Consider the following 16,158-nt stretch of genomic DNA (forward strand, 5'->3'; position numbering starts at 1 on the left):
ACCCTGGCTCGGTGTCTCTCGCGCGGCGACTCGAAGCCCACCTCCAAGAGGTCCAGGTGCCAAAGACCAAGCCCGCGGGTGAACCTGTCGGCGGCGTACTGCGGGCGGCATCTCTTGGAAATCTTGTCCACCATTGGTGCCAAGACGGTGGTCACCGTCGTCAATTGCTTAAGCACGCTTGTATTTACACGGCCTTGAAGCGGCTTGAGGAGCTCCAAGAGTCGGTCTAATTCTACCTTTTGCAGGAACGCCGAGTGGATGGTGACGTCATCGACCATGAGCACGTGCAGGCGCGGGCAGTAGGGGATCAAGGCAGCCAGGTCAAGGTAGCAGGCGGAGAGGGTCAGCCTCTCGAGCGCCGGGAACCCTGAGTGAGCTCGCAGCGACAACACGTGCGGCGACACCCCGCGCAGCTCGATCGAAGTGGCGCGGTGAAGGCAAGGCAGCTCTATGGGGCGCGTCCAGTCCACGTACCGGGTGAGGTTGAACCGGAGCTCCGCGGGCGCGAGCGCGGCGGCGGCACGGAGAACCGAGGAGACGCTGTCGGCGGGCAGCCTGCTGCCCTCTTCCGCGACACGGATGTCAAGGAGGCGCACCCGGGGCCCGGCGGCGCGGCGTAGCGCGGCCTCGAGCGAGCCGAGCGGGACGTCATTGAGGGTGACGTCCGATTGAGCGTCATGATTCGTGCAGATTTTCTGTCACGGTGTGAACCACGGGAAAGTTGTAGTTGAGCTCGTATATATGGACCTATATGCTCGGCACCGTCCTATCTAGTATGGCTTACATATGTACGGCTGGTTTTTATGGGTGATCAATTGAGTTGAGTTGAAATATGTTGCATGACACGGTGTACGGTATTCAAAACTAAGTGATGATTTAATATTGGCTTGATATTCTTGATTTTAACATATAGATATTTGTATATCTCTGCAGCAACACACATACATTCAACCAGTAGAAATTAAAAAGGTCTAACTTTAATAATGTGCGAGCAGGGCCACGTTTCTCCTCCCATCATTGGTCTGTGTTATCATCTCGATCCAAGGCTCGCAACCCGTTCTTCAAATTCCATCGATTGGCACGGCGTCCACGATGCTGTTGCCCTACGGCATCATGAGTCCTCTCTGCAGTATATATCACGTATCTGTATTCAACTATTCATTAGCGGAGGGTGTGTTTGGGGCTTTTGGTACCTAGCTGGGTGTCGGCTACTCTAGCCGGAGACATTCAATTTTGTTAACTATAACTCAATTGCATGTTCAAGCTTGGACGTATTTTAGATGAATTTCATCAAATTCGTTGCGCACGGTCGATCGTTTTGAAATTTTCTTTGATCACTAGTTTCATCTCGTTGTTCCACACAACTCAAGTTGTAACTTATTTTATTTCAGCGCTCGTAGATGAAGTTGTTCCAAATTTGATGGTATGAGGTAAGTTCACCACTAGAACAAGAGATGAGAGTAACCATCAACACACACGTAATCAAACACCCAAACGTTACATTTGGGGAGCACATAGATGCAACCAAAGGATGTGCTTGTGTTTTGGCTCTCATGCAAGAAGAGGCAATTTGGGCAACCAAACAACTTGCAGAACATGGCTCGAAACTCGTATCATCAAGACCAAAAACAGTGCGAGCAACCAAACACGGCCATAGTCAACAATTGCGACCATGCATACAGCATAGTTTGAGTACGTTACTAATCTTGGAAATTTCCATGGCAGCCAACCAAAAGGAGTAGTACAATATTTAAAGACCAGAGCAACCATGCTAGGAATTGTATGAGTGCACCACTTCGAGCCTGTAGGCCCACGGCGAAAAATAACAGAACGTAGTATGGACTGAAGCCACGAAGCAAAATCCTGAAACAGGTGGGAGAGGATTGTCTTGTTAATGAGCATCCTGACTCCTCAAACATAAGCATGAGAATGATGTCAACCCACAACTTTGGTTGCCGTACCCGTATGTAGACCCTATGAAGATGATCCATGAAGATGTTTTTTACTTTTGAGCACCAATCGGAACATGGAGTGACACCATCTACCATTTTTAGAGTCACTCTTTTAAGCACCAGAGCACATGTAAATATCACTTTCAAGAAATCAAACTCATGATCTTCCCCGTTCATGCCCTGAATTTCCACATTTTCAAGATCAGCCAAGGAGGTAGTTTGTGTTCTCCAGTCCTTAGGCTCATCACAAAGACAATTTACTGGGCATGCATCTTTCACCTAAAACAAGTGCGAAGTACAACAATATATTATGGATGTTTAACTATAACAGAAGCTCAAGAATGTACCTAATGTTTTCTGTTAAGCATCACAGCATGTATTCCAAATGCACAGCGATAAATTTACCTCTGATCTTAGTAGGACGATCTTAAGGTTCCGTATAGCCATATGAATATGATTCATGCCAAGGAGGCGTATCACTAATGCTCCAAACACATGCCCCTTGGTTCTGAGATGCAGGTCCAAACATGAGAAATTGGCGAACATATGTTTATGTATCTCTCACTCAAAGCGAAGATCTGCATTTCCAGAATTAAATGAATCCTGCAAAATCAATTCAGAGTTTCAGACACACGTCACAAACAAATCAAATTTAGCTGGAAAATCCGGTAAATTGGGCGAAGGATTACATGAGACGTACTTGGGCACAGATGTGCATGGACAGGACCTGTACGATGGGGAGCTGCAAAGATGCGTTTTTTCTTGGGTCCGTCAGCCCGTACCTCTTTGCCGTGTTTAAGCCCACTTCCAGGAGGCCCCAAAGACCAAGTCTGTAGAATGCCCTGGCATACGAGCACCGCCACGAGACCTTCTCCACCATTGGTGCTAAGACGGAGACCCCAAGGTGGCCGCGGGCATGGAAGTGCACTGTCAATTGCTTAAGCATGGGGGCATCGACGTCGATACGTGATGTCCACGTGTTACTGCTCTCTACAACAAGTTCTTGCAATGACTTTGAGTGCATTGTGAGTTTGTCCATGCCTACCAAACTAGTGGTGTTCACCGTGAGCAAGCGTAGGCACGTGCAGCGTGGGATCAATGCGGCGAGGTTAGCGTGGCAGCCTAAGAGGGATAGTCTCTTCAGCGAGGGGTACCCGACACTGGATCGTGTTGGGGCTAAGCGGAGGTACTCCGTGCGCAGGTCAATGGAGGTGGCGCAGTCCAAGAGGGGGAGGTTCACATCCAGACAGTGGTCTTGCAGGTTCTGTGAGAGGGTGAAACGTAGCTCCACTGGCGCGGCGGCTCGTAGCAGCGAGGAGGCGCTCGAGGAGGTGAGCATGTGGTCATGCGAGGGGAATCTCCAGGGTGGGAGGATGTCGGCTTGCCAGGGGATGCTTATGTCGAGAAGGAGGCGGTGGAACACCCCGGGACGAGCGGTGCGGCGGAGAGCGATCTCGAGCGAGCCGAACGGAACATCATGGAGGGTGACGGCCTCCTTGGGGAGGCGGGTCCAGAAGTCGCGCCACCGGCGGGAGAGGATGCATGTGCGCACGGCAGCACGTGCGCAGCTAAGGCACTTGAGGACCTGGAGGAGCAGATCACCCGGGAGGGTGCTGATGCGGTCTACTGATACTAGTAGAAAAAGGGTCTAATGTGAAACTCATTAGTCCCGGTTTGTAATTGAACCGGCACTAATGTGACCATTAGTGCCGGTTCCAACGGCCAGGCGGGCGGCGCTCATTAGTACCGGTTCGTGGCGAACCTTTAGTACCCGTTCGTGCCATGAACCGGTACTAAAGAGGTGGTGGCCTTTAGTACGGGTTGGTGGCCCAACCGGTACTAAAGAGGGGGTCTTTAGTACCGGTTGGAGCCACCAACCCGTTTAGTACCGGTTGGAGCCACCAACCGGTACTAAAGGTGGTGCGCTGCCACCCGCAGTGCACAATGTTTAGTGCCACCTCGCTAGTTGAGAGGAGCTCGCACCGGTTTATAAGCCCCGCTGCGGCTACCGTCTCGAGCTCCTCTCTAAGCAGGCCTTTGTGGGCCTATTGCAAGTCTTCTGCCCTGTGGGGCCTACTGGGTCATACGGGCCTGCATCCTGGCCCAACTAGAGATTGGGTTTCTAGTCGTATGCAGGCCGTGCCGGCCCAATAGGCGGGCTGTTTTTGCTTTATTTCAAAAATAAAAATAAAAAAATCCTTACCAACCGGGACTAAAGGTCCCCCAGACCACGGGGCGCCTCGTGCCACGTGGTGGGCCTTTGGTCCCAGTTTGTGTTGAACCGGGACTAAAGGGGGGTACCTTTAGTCCCCACTCTTTAGTGCCGGTTCCAGAACCGGTACTAAAGGTCCTTATGAACCGGTACTAAAAGTCGTCTTTCTACTAGTGTGAACCATGGGAGCGATGGCGTTGTCCATTATCCGAATCCGACTCTTCCATTGGAAACCCCAACGTGATACCTACAACAAAATTATTTGAGGGAGATTTAACTCATGGGGTAGTAATTAACCACTGATGTGTCAATATCTACTCCGACACTACCTTGATTTGTTTGCAAAATCAATACTTGAAAGTTCGATATTATATTCTATTATTGTAGTTGTAGATAATTTTTCATGTAAACTTATTAAAACTTTATACCATATAACTTTAGACAAAATTTGTAGTCATGAGTATACCTTCGTTTTCTAGGAAAGCAGGTGTACAAAAGATAAAGTAACTATAGTGTTGATCTAGGAAATATGCTAATCATGGGTAAGATCAAAGTAACTATATATTGTGTAGGGAAACAACCTAATCATGGATAAGAGAAAATTAAATGTTGCTTCTAGGAATATGCTAATCATGTAAGCAGAGCAGCTAACCAGAAATAAGATCAATGTTGCTTTCCACGTATGGATAATCCCGAAAGATGTTGTTTATTTTTGTGAACCAATCATCACTCGGCATGTCCTGATTCGACAGTTGCCTCACCGTCACACTTTTAAGCAGAGGTGAACATCTAAATAACACTCTCAATAAATCAAGCTCATGATCCTCCCCTTTGAAACCTTTGATTTCAATCTTCTCAAGATTCAAGGAGACAGTTTGGGTTCTCCAGCCCTTTGGGTCATCACAAGGACAATAAAGTGGGCACACTTCTTTCACCTATGATAAATGTGAATCATATCAATGCATTGTAGATGCCCCCTTATTAGGTTTTATTGAGAAAGTATGTATTCCAAATCACATTGATAAATTACCTCTGGTCTCAATAGGACGATCATAAGGTTTTGTATATCTCGAGATATACTATGCATGCCTAGGAGATGCAACACAAATGCTCCAATCGCGTGCCCTCTAGTTGTGAGATGTAGGTTCAAACAGGAGAAGTGGTTGCCCATATGTCTACCTATCTCTGTCGCAAAGGTCCACTGTGCATTTTGAAAATAAGGCAATAATCGACCCTGCAAAATCAATTCAGCAAGACATGCATATTCATGAATAAGATCAATTTAGTCGGTAGATCTATAAATTAAATATGGCAGGACACGCAGGAGACATACTAGGGCGCACATGTGCAGGGACAAGACGGGACGAGACTTGCCTGCTCCCTTCCATGCTCCCATCCGTGCTCCCGCATACGTGGCTTGATTTGATTGGAAGAAAATAAGGCCCGGCCCCACCCCCTGAAAATCAGGGGGGGAGATGATTAGATTAGAAAAGAAAAAGGGAAAAGAACAGCCGTAGGATGAAGTGGGAGCACGGATGGGAGCATGGAGAGGGAGCAGGCAAGCCGGATCCGACAAGACGTCGACGCGAGGGTGCACCTCCGCTCCATGCCTCTCCGGCGACTCAAAGCCCAACTCCAAAAGTCCCCAAAGACCAAGCCCATGCGTGACTAGTAGAAAAGGGGGCTTTTGTCCCGGTTGGTAAGGGCCTTTAGTCCCGGTTTTTGAACCGGAACTAAAGGGTCGTTACTAATGCCTCCTCCTTTAGTCCCGGTTCTTACACGAACCGGGACTAAAGGCCGTCCACGTGGACGCAGCCTGGAGCACCAACCGGGACTAAAGGAAATTTTATGATATTTTTTTTGAATAAAAAAATTTGCGAATTTTTTTTATTTTTTTTTATTTTCAAATTTCTGAATTATTTTAACCTCTAACCTCTAATCACCACCCCTCATCACTGCTCAATTTATCCTCTAATCTCTAATCACCCCTCATCATTCCAAATCATCTAACTTCCCGGACGGTCACCCATCCTCTCACTACTCCAGTCTGAGCACACTTAACTTCCGGGTTCTATTCTCCCTCGTTTCCAAGTCTGCACATGTTGTTTTCCTGACAATAGTAAGATGTCAATCCTATTAACCCTCAGGAATTTAGCTTGAGCATGAAGTGACACATTTCACTGTTTGAGTTTGAAACTATTATTTTTAAAAACATATCACATAACTTTTCGAGTAGATGATTTTTCATATAAAAAACTTTTTCATCCGAGTTCGTATGCAAAAGTTATGCCTATTTTAAGAAATTCCAGAGAGATTTTGCAAATAAAGTCGAAATTCATATTTGTTAATTTTCCCAACAACTAGACCACATATCACATGGGAAACTTATTTTATTTTATTTTTTTGACATTTCCATCATTTTCTTTTGATTTTTCTAAAACTAAAAAGGCGGTCCAGGGGGGGTGGAGTTTGATGGGCCCTTTAATAGCAAAAAGAATTTTCATAAAGAATGTTTTTGTTAGACATTTTAACAGCAAAAAGCATTATCATAAAGATTTTTTTGTTAGAAACTAAAATAACAAAATCTGTTTTTGAATAGAATCATAAAACACAGTAATATTAAATAGTAGGAAAAAGAATCACAGAAATTTCAAAGAATTCAAATTTGAAAACTAATGGCACTAACAGAAAGTTTATAATTTTTATGACCTAAAAGCAAAAAGAATTAAAAAATAAAATTTAATAAAATAAATAAAAACAGCAACAGTAAGTTGTTGTAAGTAGAAACAAAATAAAATAAACAAAGCAACAAAGAAAAAAAAGTGCCATCTACTGGGCCACCACGGCCTGAATACGACTAGAAACCCAACCATGGGCCAGGATTCAGGCCCGCAGGTGGCCCAGTAGGCCCACAGGCACACAGTGTACGGTTAGGCCCGAAAGCCTGCAATTGAGAGGAGCTCGAGAGGGTGGGCGCAGCAGCGCTTATAAACCACTCTCGAGCTCTCTCAACTAGCGAGGTGGGACTAAATTTTGGCCGCGACGCGGGCAGCACATGTCCTTTGGTCCCGGTTGGTGGCACCAACCGGGACTAATGGGCATCGCACCCTTTAGTCCCGGTTCGTGGCACCAACCGGGACTAAAGGGCCCAGATGAACCGGGACTAATGCCTTAGCCGCACGAACCGGGACCAATGCTCACATTAGTCCCGGTTCGTGACTGAACCGGGACTAATGTGAATATTGCCCTGTAACGAAAGCCCTGTTTTGTACTAGTGCGTGAACCTGGGGTACGTGCACCTCAAGGAGACCTTCTCCACCATTGGTGCCAACATGGTGCTCCGAAGCTCACGGCCATCATAGAGGGACAGTGTCGTCAATTGCTCAAGCATGCTTACGTCTACCCGGCCTATCCGCACCTTGAGGCGCTCCACGAGGACCTCTTGCAGTGACGGCGAGTGCACGGTGAAGCTGTCCACCGTGAGCACTTGCAGGCGCGGGTAGCAGGGGATGAAGGCGGCGTGGTCGAGGTCGAGGTGGCAGCCTGAGAGGGTTAACCTCTGGAGCAATGGAAACCCTGACCCTACATGGGCTAAGCGAAGCAGCGGTGGAGACAGGCGTGATACCATTTCCCTTTGTTAACTGTAGCAAACAGTGTAGCTACAGTGTGTATACAGTCTACAGTGCTTGAAGACTGCCTGGGACGGCCTGGGTCCTTGCCCCAGCCTGGCGCCGCCACTGAAGCGAAGGCTCAGCGATAGCCCGTGCAGCTCGATCGTGGTGGCGCGGTGAAAGCGGGGCAGCGCTACGCGGGAACGGATCGGCGTCCCGTACTGCGTGAGGGTGAAGCGGAGCTCCACCGGGGCAAGCGCGGCGGCGGCACGGAGCACCGAGGAGACGCTGGTGGCCTGTGGCCTACGCTCTTGCGGAGTGCGGATGTCGAGGAGGCGCACCCGGGGCCCGGCGGCGCGGCTGAGCGCGGCCTCGATCGAGTCTAGCGGGACGTCGGTGAGGGTGACGTCGACCACGGGGAGGCCGGAGCAGACGTGGCGCCACTGGCGGGAGAGGACGCTGGTGCGCGTGGCGGTGCGGGCGCAGCAGATGCGGAGGAGGACCAGGTGGAGGAGATGGTCGGGGAGGGAGCTGATGCGGTCGGCTGCTCCGGTCTCATCCATGGGAAACCCTAAAGCAGTGAAACACAGAACCACAGGTACCGAGCAGGCCTCTTCTCTCTTTTTTCTCTTTCACAATTGATTTTGACATAGAGATAGAGCCGACGTCTTCTTACCCTCTCTCCCTCGGTGTTTGATTCGTCTCCAACTCGAAAGAAAGCAAGAGATTGATCTACAAACGTGGAGCAGAGAAGGAAATCCCACAATTGACCGGCTTTGATCCGAACACGCTACCCGCTTTCAAGGCTCCATAAATCAAGATCCCTTCCATGAACCCATACTCCCTCATCCTTCCTCCGCCCCTCCCCCTTCCCCACGCGGATATGGGTCCCCGACGCGGTCTAGCACAGAGATGAGGACGCCCCGCTCTCCCTCATCCGGGCGACGTAGTTGGCGGCGCAGCCAGCAGAGAAGCCCAGTCCGGACAAAAACTACAGCCCCCATACTCCCGCCGCAGCCGGAGCAGGATGGACGGCGTGTTAGCCGCGGACGCAGTGGCGTTAGGTAGGCGGCCGTTCCCCACCTTAAGCCAGGAGGAGGCCAACATGGCGACGCGCGTGTACTCCAGGAGCAGGTAAGTGTCCAGATCTCGCAGGAGTGACACGACCCGCTCCTGCAGCATCAAGTCCACCTAGCCCCTCAATCGTGCCTGTCAGGATCATCTGCTGCTACTACTGCTCCAGTTTTTAATTTTGGAAACAAAATAGTTTCGGACCTCAACGAATAAGTGAAATTTCAGAATTTCCCATATTTCGGAAATTATTTCAGATTTTGAGATTTCAAATTTCACTTAATTTCAATGAATTCTAACATGATTTAAATATTATTTTAAAATCAGTTTGAATCTACCTCAAAATTTCGGTGTTAAAAATATTTCGGACCCTATTGAAATATGTGAAATTTCAGAAATTTCGTTGAAATTGAGCGTCGTGTTTCCGCAAAAAACAAAAAGAAAAGAAATCGAGCGTCGTGGGAAGCACCCGTCGTTGTTTGTCGCGCACGGGCGCACGGCCCTCCCATCTCGCCTCGGCTGTGTCGCGTGTAGCCAACGAGGACGACTCTTACTCCCTTACCCTCTTGCTCATCATCCATGAAGCCATGCATCTCCATGTACAAAGACGACCCACTACCCGAGCTCCTCTTGGTCTCCAGGAGTCCAGGGCGCACACCGAGGTCAGGAGCCTCGCCAATTCCCACTCAGGTTTGCTACAACTTTACCACTCTAACCTATGTACGCATTGGCAGTTGATGTAGTTTCAACCATGGAGCACTTTGTTCTCTCTGTCATGTACTTGCCTAATAATTCTCTCTGTCATGTCACTTGCCTGATAAACCAATTTGGTTTGGGGCTCTCTGTCATTGATATGTTAATTCATGCAATCCAAATTATGTAGAGATAACTTCAAGCCTCCACTGTTAGGCCTTTGGCATCACACTGGTTAGTTTGGTTCTACTAAACCAAAGTACAGTAAGAAACCTCACTGAGTTTTGAAATTGCATACTGAATTCGGATCACGTTAGTTTTATTTTTCAGTTTGGTTGTATATACAATACTGCTACTACGTACATTCGGTCAGGATAGTTTTGCCGTTTCATGACCTGATGAGCTCGAGGCAGGGTCGCTGCGGTGGATTGTATTATGGCAATGGTATGTGATAAGAATCGAGAACATTACTCTTTTGCCACCAAGGATTCTGAGCTCCGTGCAAAGCTATGGGAGTATGAAGATTAGTTAGCATCTTCTTTTATCATTTTGTCACCCTAATTTGATTTGTGAAAGAATTTGCTCAGGGATATTAATACAATCGACAAGCACCATATCATCTACTTAACATAAATGACATAGCAGAATGAGCTCGTGTATATTTTGCTTCGTCATAGATTCCTGATGTTCCTGTGATGTATGGTCTGAGGAACTTGTTCATTGAGCAATCATTCGTTCAGCAAAGTCAGTTTGCTCAGTTGGATGAGAACTGCAAACTTATTGAAAAATCCCAATTTAAGAAGCTATCCATGACTCAGGACGTCATCCGAAGGAAAGACATCTGGCCATGGAAACACACATGATGTGGCATAGAAAAGCAAGTTTAGAAGGAACGGAGCAAAGGTTAGTATCTATACAACTACTGTTTTTCAAGATACTCCATGGTTATGATCTAGAGTAGCGGGTGTAGTCAATATTTTGAGATCATTCATCTCTCTCCGCAAGAGAAACCAAGATAAGCCCCAACCATTAGCTGCTCAAAATCAGTTAATCAATCATGGCTACACAACATTATCAGTGTAAATGCTTCGAACATTTTTACTGTAGCATCTCTTTCAATGTTGTAAAAGCAAGCTCGAAGTTGCATGACATCTTGAGGTTTACAACTAAGGGTAAGGCGGACTGGAAATGGTGTGACAACTGAATCTTTAGCTTCAGAAGAAAGTCAAACTAGGGTTGAATGTGCACATAACATACAACCGAAAATGGGCCGAAGGGGATCTTGGGAGGAGCAGGATCTTCTGGACACCAAATGATACTATATTTTACCTTCAAATGTTGTTAATAAAAATGTGATGTTTACATTCGGAGGCTGTTACTTTTTAGGCTAATTAAGAAGTGGCATAAACGCTAAAGAACATCAATTTACCTAAGAGAACTCGAAAATTGTGGAGGTATATTATGATTATGGTTTCAAGGACAATAGTGGGAGAGGATATGCAATTATGCCTCCATAATTTTTCTCCATGGCGAAGCACGGTCTCCCGTTGCAACGCACGGGCTAAAACTAGTAACTAGTATAATACAAATCATGTTGAAATTTTTGGATGTCATGATCAGACAAAGGCGAGTAAAGCCCGTGCTTTGCTGTGGTTATTTTTAATTTATTATTATTATTATTATTATTATTATTATTATTATTATTATTGCGGGTTATTGTTAATTTATTATTACATGCCTTCAGAATTTTTGGAGTATATTTTGAAATATTTAGATATAAAATGTGCATTTCTTTGAGCATAGATTTGCAAAGTTCAAATGTTAACATGCATAAATAAATTGACATGTTAATTTTTTATATAACTTCAATGGCCGTGTGTTTGGATAGTTTTACAAATTAAATTTTGTAATGTGTTAATCTAATAATTATTATGCTTTTTTCATTTTCCTTAATATTTGTTTCACAAAGAGACATCATTTCACCAAGTGAGTTATCTTTTCATGAAGAGACATTTTCATCAAAGAACGTATCTTTCCATGAAGGTACATATTTTCACCACGAGATGTGTCTTTTAACCAAAGGACAAAAAACTGTTCGTAGGCCACAATTGTTAAGATATAAGGGTTTTGGGGGTCCGTGCCACTACTGAACTGGGATAGTGGAGCTTGCCACTCAAACTTCGTGAATTCGATCTGTGCCATTAGCGCATCTCAAGGGAGACCCGCAAAGCTCCGGCATATGTCCAGCCAGACATATTTGTTCACTTTTGCAATTTAATAAGGAGCCGTATCGGTCTGCGAAGCGGTCATGAAAAGATAATTTTTTATATAACTTCAATGGCCGTGTGTTTGGATAGTTTTACAAATTAAATTTTGTAATGTGTTAATCTAATAATTATTATGCTTTTTTCATTTTCCTTAATATTTGTTTCACAAAGAGACATCATTTCACCAAGTGAGTTATCTTTTCATGAAGAGACATTTTCATCAAAGAACGTATCTTTCCATGAAGGTACATATTTTCACCACGAGATGTGTCTTTTAACCAAAGGACAAAAAACTGTTCGTAGGCCACAATTGTTAAGATATAAGGGTTTTGGGGGTCCGTGCCACTACTGAACTGGGATAGTGGAGCTTGCCACTCAAACTTCGTGAATTCGATCTGTGCCATTAGCGCATCTCAAGGGAGACCCGCAAAGCTCCGGCATATGTCCAGCCAGACATATTTGTTCACTTTTGCAATTTAATAGGGAGCCGTATCGGTCTGCGAAGCGGTCCGGACGCTTGCTTTCCGGCAAATTGAAGACAAAAGTAGGGGAGATATACCAGAGTCCGGAGATCCATTTGTGACCAACCAAAAGCCTCCGCGTGGTCCTGCTCTCTTCTCTCTCCACACATGCATGGTTGCTCTCTCCTCTCTCTCCTTCCAACCGGACAGCACCCCACAATATCCCACCACATGCTTGGTCCTCACCTATTTTTTCTCCTCCCAGCCGGATACTTTGTAAACAGCGTTGGATGGCTCACTCCCGCATCATGTCCCCGGACCATGTCCGGACCAAAAAAAAGGACATATACGGGAGGAATTTGCGGGTCGGCGTTGGAGATGCTCTTACCGCTTGCCAAGAAGTTAGCTGCATGCCCTTGCATGTTGTCATCTCCGACAGTTGTTGTCACGCCATCTCCTTTGCATTGTTTCCTTCCATCTAGGACCCACCCTCACCTCGTCAACCAAATGCCGAGAAGATCCGATTGACTGTACCGGCCGATGTGGAGCTTGAAAATATTGACGAGGAAACTTGGTTGACCATTCCTACCTCGCTGACTTATGCATTGAATTACGGTGACCATCACTTTTCTCACGGTGTGCCGCCTATAATATTGGTTGTGTGGCGTGCGTCAGAGTCACCTTCACCACAACCTCTCCTCGTGCCTCACTTGTCAGATGCCTCCCTGGTGGTGTAATACACCGGAGACGTCCCCTCTGTGGGAGGCCTCGCAACAGGCTTGCCTCAGGGCCAGGCGGCCTGGCAAAGGTCCGGCGACAGGAGGGAGCCAAGAGGCCCAGATAAGCATGAGGAGATCATCTTGGTGTGCAAGCCAAGATGACAGGGGCATGAGATCGGTTAGATCTTATGTAACCCTAGCCCTCATCACCTATATAAGGTCGGGTAGCCATTCCCATCTACAACGTAGATTATACTATCGGTAGCCATATATTTGCTCCACTGTAAGACCCTCACTTGAGGTACTCCAACATGAATAAAAATCTGAAGCAAGATGTAGGGTATTACCTCACGACGAGGACCCGAACCTTGGTAACCCCTTTGTGCGACCTTCGTTCTGGTACTTCTGGCTGCGTTCGCCACCCTACTGAGGGTATTGAAGGTTTTCCAAACCGTCAGTTGGCACGCCAGGCAGGGGTTGCACCGGCCAGAGAACGAATCCAGATTGGAGCTCCAATCACTCCTGGCGGAACCTTAGCTTTTGATCTCCCACCTTTGTTGCGGATAGGCCAGGATGGTTTGATGACAACCCACCAATGTCCCTGGCCTGCACCATCATCTTTGGGTTGTTGCCATTCGCCATCGACCGCTATGACGACCTCCGCTTTATGCATCCCACTGTCTCGACATATCGCATGCACGGCCCCATAGGGGTCCACTTCGTATACGCCGCTGACCTCTATCTCGGAGGACGATGATTTCACACCAACGGATCTAGGATCCGAGGCCAGAATCCTGGCTACGAGAGTAGGTCGCTGCATCGACCTCAAGACATACCACCAACCCGCCCTGGTGTCACATCTAGTAGCCATGGTGTGCACAACTGCTTCAACGATTACGTCCCTAAAGATTGCATCTGGGACACATATGTCTCGGACTGTAATCTCGGCTCAGCTAGCCTCGTCTCACTCCCAACAGAGGACGAAGAGGTCGACATCATCTCCACCTCGGAGACTAGGGACAGCGAGGCGACCCTAGCACCAGCGTTAGCATCTGACGGCGAGGCAACCCGACATGTCATCACTCTGGAGAAAGTCCTGATGATGGCATAATATGGCCCCACGGAACAAAACTCCTCAGCACCAAGCACGGCTCCGATCGACACACCAACGCAAGCAGAGCCGGGACAACACACATGGTCCCACCGGCTACAGCACCCCCGGCCTCGGAGCCAATAACCATTGTTCCTACCACACCTCTAGCTCCCATGCCTATCGGGCGGCACCCCAGCAGCTTCACCGTTCTTGGCAACGCCCCAGGAGTTCATGACTCCCTGGGCCGACATCTCTAGCCTCGCTAGGACAACAATGAAGAAACCTATAATCACCGAAGAGGCAATGCGGTTTCTCAGGACGCCCCTGCCCATGAACAACCCCGCCACGTAGGCCATGGAAGCCTTCTGATAGGCCACCGTGGCCACCCAGTTGCAACTACCACAAAGCATGGCGGAGGCTTCCGCGCAGTAGGCGCAGTGGGAGGAAACAATGGTAAACAAAAGGCGATGCCGACCCTGTCGGCAACCAAGATCGACCACCAAACTGACAGCCCTCGGACTCGAGGCGGTCATCAGCTCTGATGAGAACGCGGACGTCGGCCTCCTCTGAACACCGGTTCGCGGTCTCCAGGTAGTCGTGGTGCTCGCAGATAAGTTGCACGCCACGAGAGGAGATCCCAACTTCATCGCCGATTTGAGGTGGGTTCTTCGAAACACAGTAGAGCTGCAAGAAACTATTAGCAAATCCAGGTTGTGCCTAGCTGACATAGATATCGTCCTCCCACCACAGGCCACCCGCCACAGGAGCGGGGGCTTTGGGACCCTACCATTGGCTCGACCAGCAAACGAGGTCAGAGCCCTGAGACAGGCGATCTTCGTCGTCACCGGATGAAACCCGGTGTCACTACCCCCATGGGCTCCTCTGGTGCTTGGCCACCTTGGTCATCACCCAAACCTCCATGATCACCTCGGTACGGGCACAACCACTAGTAGAAAAAGGGCCTAATGTGAAGCACATTAGTCCCAGTTTGTAGCTGAACCGGTACTAATGTGACCATTAGTGCCGGTTCCAACGGCTAGGCGGACGGCGATCATTAGTACCGGTTCATGGCGAACCTTTGGTACCGGTTCGTGCCACGAACCGGTACAAAAGACGTGGTGGCAGGCTTGTGTCAGGCTGGGGCCCACCAGCACCTTTAGTACCGGTTGGTTATACAAACCGGGACTAGAGATGCACCTTTAGTCCCGGTTCGTATAACCAACCGGTACTAAAGTTCATCCTATATAAACCCCTTCGTCGAGCCCGAGCGCTCTGTTCTTCCCCTTCCCCCTCTCCTCTGTTTTCTTCCTCTTCCTCTCAAGCTCACAGTCCATTTTTGCCAAAATTTGTGAAGATTTGAAGGCATCCCATCCATCCAAGTGATCACAAAGGTTAGCAACTTTGTCCTTTCATCTCTCATTGCTAGATTAGCTCTTACGGTGCTCTATAAGTATAGTGATTTATGGGTTTTATTTTGGGAGAGGAATTATATGTGGTAGTATTTGATTTATATGCAATTTGAGGTCAAAATAACTCTTAGTTTGCATATGTAGGTGTGGTTTACTTAGTGCCTTCCCGTCTCCGTCCTAACCACCGTCGATCGCCTGCACCGTCCCGTCGCGGGCACCACCTTGTGGTGAGCCTCTTGTTATTATCTTTTTTATATAAAAAAAATCATGTTTGTGTGATTTAGATATATAGTTACTCGTATAATTATCTTACCCGTACGTTGTTTGTTATACATAGTGCCATGGTTTTGATATCCGTCCCCGTCGGCCCTCGTCCGGGTTATGATTCAGATGTGGTATATTCTCTTTTATAACTATTTGTTGCATTTCGTGTTTATGACAAATTATGCCCATCAAGTTGACATAGATATTTTTATCTAGGAGGCATGTGAACCGGAAATTCCAACCGACCCTATTGTCGAGAGGTTAAATTTAGTTGAAAGAGAAAACGAGTATTTGAAAGAAAAATTGAAAAGAATTGAGGGGGAGAAGATGGAATTGGAGTTGCATGTTGCCGATGTCGTCGATGATCACAAGATCAAGATGGAGAAAATGCGCTTGAAGATTAGAA

This window comes from Triticum aestivum, chromosome 6D (genome assembly GCF_018294505.1).
Source record: "Triticum aestivum cultivar Chinese Spring chromosome 6D, IWGSC CS RefSeq v2.1, whole genome shotgun sequence".
Lineage (NCBI taxonomy): Eukaryota > Viridiplantae > Streptophyta > Magnoliopsida > Poales > Poaceae > Triticum > Triticum aestivum.